This window comes from Oratosquilla oratoria, chromosome 10 (assembly GCF_046742065.1).
Source record: "Oratosquilla oratoria isolate Oo_2021 chromosome 10, ASM4674206v1, whole genome shotgun sequence".
NCBI lineage: Eukaryota > Metazoa > Arthropoda > Malacostraca > Stomatopoda > Squillidae > Oratosquilla > Oratosquilla oratoria.
Genome location: NC_134786.1, coordinates 55,700,426 through 55,705,258, shown reverse-complemented (window position 1 = coordinate 55,705,258; position 4,833 = coordinate 55,700,426).

Here is a 4,833-nt window from a genome sequence, read left to right as displayed (position 1 = left end):
CCACCTCTACCCCCCAACACCACCACATGTCACCATCATCACCACCTCTACCACCAATACCACCACCTATCACCACCAACACTACCACACCATCACCACCTCTACCCCCCAACACCACCACATGTCACCATCATCACCACCTCTACCACCAATACCACCACCTATCACCACCAACACTACCACCTGTCACCACCACCACCATCATCACCACCACCAACACCATCATCACCAACACCACCACCATCTTCACCACCATCACCACCACCACCATCACCACCACCACCATCACCACAATCTCTACCACCACCGCCGCCGCCGCAACAGCACCACCACAACGCCTCCACCACAATCACCACCGTTGTATTTGCCTAATGAAGACTAAATGTGTTGGTTGGGTACTTAGGTGCCCTTCATTGGACGGACGGATGGACGGATTCGCGCAACCAACCCGATTGGAGTACGGGTACGTTGACAAAGCATATTCAGAGCTCCCTGCCCGCCCTCTCCTGTCTCCCCTCTCCTCTCTCCCCTCTGCTTTAGTCTCAATCACTCTATCTGTCTGTCTGTCTGTCTGTCTTTTTCTCCCTCTTCCTTTCTCTTTCTCTTTTCTCTCTCCCTCTTCTCTTTCTTCTCTCTCCCTATATCTCTCTCTCCTCTCTTTTCTCTCACTCTCCTCTCTCTCTCCTCTCTTTCCTTTCTCTCTCCTCTCTCTCTCTCTCTCTCTCTCTCTCTCTCTCTCTCTCTCTCTCTCTCTCTCTCTCTCTCTCTCTCTCTCTCTCTCTCTCTCTCTCTCTCTCTCTCTCTCTCTCTCTCTACTCCCTCTTTTCTCACATCTCATTTCTCTGTGTTTTTTCTCTTTTCTCTCTTTGTGAGTGTGTGTGTGTACGTGTGCGTTTCTTTATTTGCGCCAGGAGAAGTCACTCATCGACCTCTTTAAGTGTCACGTGGTCTTCAACACCTGGTGGCAGTAGAAATGTTACTCAAATCACTTGGCCAACCCCAAACCTTGTCTGTGCCATTTTCAAAAAAAAAAAAAAAAAAAAAAAAAAAAAAAAAAAAAAAAAAAATCACAGACGTTCTCGGCAACTGACAAATGTGTCTAGTCTTGGGCCGATGTCACGGACAGACAAACGGACGAAAAGTTGTTCAAAACGGGGCTTTTTTTTCGAGGACCTCCTGGGGGGCTTGCTAAACGGACCGGCTCGACCAGGTAGCAAAGTTCGGAGTAGAGTTTTTATTTGTTATTTTTTCTTTCGAAAATCTTCATTCTTAAGAACAAAAATCTTACAGAAAATACACCATCACCACCACCATCACCACCATCACCACCACCATCACCACCATCACCACCACCATCTCTACCACCACCGCCACACCACCACTACCACAACGCCTCCACCACCAATCACCACCGTTATATTTGCCTAATGAAGACTAAATGTTGGAGTCCCAGCGCTTCTTAGTCTTCCGATTTTAAGGTTACCCCTGTAGTAGTCAGGTCTAGGTGGTCTAGCACCTCCTTGACTTTGATTAACATCTGATCACTAGAAGGGTAAAGGGAAGTAAAATGAAGTACTAACATGCATTCAGGACTTCCCAGCACCCCCTAAGACTGATTTCAGCTCCTCCTGAAATTTATTTCAGAGCTCCCAAGGGATCCTAGCACAATAGATTAAGAAGAGCTTCTCTAGACTCTACGAATGTAATTCTGTTAGTCGGGATTTCCTAGATTTCGAAAAATGGAGATCCCTGATTTGAGAAATCCCTAATGGAGAAAACGCTTTATTTGGATGACTCAGTATTTTCTTCCTCCTCGTATTTTCTTGTTCTTCTTCTTCTTCCTCGTCTTCTTCTTCCTCTTCTTCTTCTTCTTCTTCCTCCTCGTCTTCTTCTTCTTCTTCTTCTTCATCTTCTTCTTCTTCTTCTCCTCCTCTTCCTCTTCTTCTTTTCCTCCTCTTTTTTCTTCCTCTTTTCTTCTTCTTCTTCTTCTTCTTCTTCTTCTTCTTCTTCTTTTTCCTCTTCCTCTTCTTCTCCTTCTTCTTCTTCTTCTTTTCCTCTTCCTCTTCTTCTTTTCTTCTCGTTTTTCTTTCTTCTTTTTTCTTCTGCTTTTCTCTCTCTTTTTCCTTTCTTCTCCTTCCTCTTCTTTACCTCTTCCTCTTTTTCTTTTCTTCTCCTTCCTCTTCTTTTTTCTTATTTTTCTTCATCTACTTCTTTTTTATTCTTCTTTTCTTCTTCTTCCTCTTCTCCTTCATCTGGCTGACGCACTTCATATTTTCTTCAGTTTTGTGGAAATTTTACGCAGTTAGGCGTTAAGTGCCTCCCGGCGTAAGAGTCACCATTGCAACGACAATTGGGAAGTCCGGAACTGCTGTTGTAATAGCCACCTCAAGTCTCACACGTGTCAAGTCTGTATAAAATAACAAATAGGAATTATAACAACAAATAATAATTATTATAATAAAGACACTAATTAGTGGTGACGTCATGACTGGGAAAATAAACCTCAAACACTAATTAATTAGAAGTAATTGTATAAAGAAATGAAAGATGAAGAATTAGTGAGAAAAACGAAGAATCATGAACACCGGTCAGAACATCCGTACGTGCTAGCGCCAGTTTACATTCTCATAAACACATGTGCACATGTACATATACATGTACACATATACATACTTACACATGCTCACAAGAGCATTCTCAGAATGTCGCGTGCGTGCGCGCACACACACACACAAAACATATTTATATTACTACATATAATATACAGTATATAATGTCTGTGTGTTACATTTTATATACGAGTATATATATGTAATGTGTGTGTGTGTGTGTGTGTGTGTGTGTGTGTGTGTGTGTGTGTGTGTGTGTGTGTGTGTGTGTGTGTGTGTGTGTGTGTGTGTGTGTGCGGGCGCGCGTATACGAAACTGTATGTATGTGTACGCGCACACGTGCGTGTGTATATGTGTGCGCCTACATGTCTGGCAATGCCATCTCTCTCACGACACCTCCCCCTCCCCCTCCCCCTCCCCCTCCCCCCTCGTCACTTTCCTCTTGCTGGCACTAAATGGCATTCACTTTTTTCTTCTTTTTTATATATCTACTTATTTATTCTATATTTTCTATTATTGTTCTTTTTTTTACTTATTTATTCATTTACTTATTTACTTCTTTATTGGTTTACTTATTTATTTGATTATTCATTCATTCATTCATTTATTCAGGGTTCATTACAAGCGTTGATTGATTTGCTTGTGTGGACGGTCATCCCTGGTCACCCGTACCCACGACCAGAGGTCATGAGGGGTCAGTGTCTTGCGGAAGAACATTGAAATGATTCATTTCGTTGCGGAATGAAACCAAAGGTTTGCCTTGGGGCTGAGCGAAATCGTCTGGCGGCAGCTGGGAAGGAAGGAAAAAGGCCACCCGGTACGGATGGGGTGCCACGAAGGTGAATAAAATCTCGTAATGATAAGCCAGAATAAAAAGAGGAGTGATACATATCATATCATATCATATCACTCAGCCATCCTGAATCCACTGCTGAACAAAAGCTTCTTTCACAGTATTCCATGATGATACATATCATATCATATCACTCAGCCATCCTCTTTCACAGCATTCCATGATTCACACGAATGCGCCAACCTCTGCCACGTCACTTCTGCAAACTTCTCTATCTCGTCTCGCCACCATCTATCTGGTCTCCCTCTTCCACGCTTCCCATTTCGCGGCGTCCACTCAGTAACACACTTGCCTCATCGTTAATAAGTCGTTCGCGTTAACATACCAGCCCAATTCCACTTTCTCTCTTCTTTCACAATATCTATTACTCCAGTCTGCTCTCTCACCCAACTTGCTCTCTTTCGGTCTCTCAGCGTTAGTGATACATATAGTTGGGTTTAATCAATACATGGTATAACTTCCTTGCTACTCAAGGGTTGTTACAGATATGAATAAAATCGCCTGGCGGCAACCATTGTCAAAGGAGTTTATTATTATACACACAGTGTGATTCACTACGGTCTTGGATCAATTGTTGGACTCGTGATCGACAGCTATTACCCTCTCGGATGGGAGCTCAAGAGCTCGTATGTGCTCGATCTGTGGGTAATGTTGTGACCTTACACACACACACACACACACACACACACACACACACACACACACACACACACACACACACACACACACACACACACACACACACACACACACACACACACACACACACACACACACACACACACACACACACACACACACAACTCCTTGCCCACGAGAGTTGGAGTACCGGCTCGCAGATCAGCAATGCTGAAATTACTTCAGCCCTGGGCGGGATTCGAAATCATACCTCTGGATTAGTGGTTGTGTATGGTACTACAATAGTGTCCAGCCGTGTGTGTGTGTGTATGTGTGTGTGAGTGTGTGTGTGCGTGTGCGTGTGTGTGTGTGCGTGCGTGCGAGTGTTAGAATGCGTATATGTGCACTCATGAGACTGTATGTGCGAGTGTGTGTGTTCGTTTGTATGTTTTATCAACAAATGAGCTCTCAACGCTTCTTAAAATGTGTTGAAGGGAGGAGAGGAGGAGGAGAAGGACGGGGAGGAGTAGTAGGATGAGAAAGAAAGGGAAGAGGAGGAACAAAAGGAAGAGGAGTAGGAGGACAACGACGATGGGGGTGGGGAGGAGGAGTAGGAGGAGGAGGAGGAAAAGGAAGAGGATTGGGGGAAAAAAAAGAGAGGACGTAGATGAGTAGTAGGATGACAAAGAAAGGGAAAAGGAGGAACCAAAGGAAGAGGAATAGGAGGACAACGACGACTGGGGTGGGGAGGAG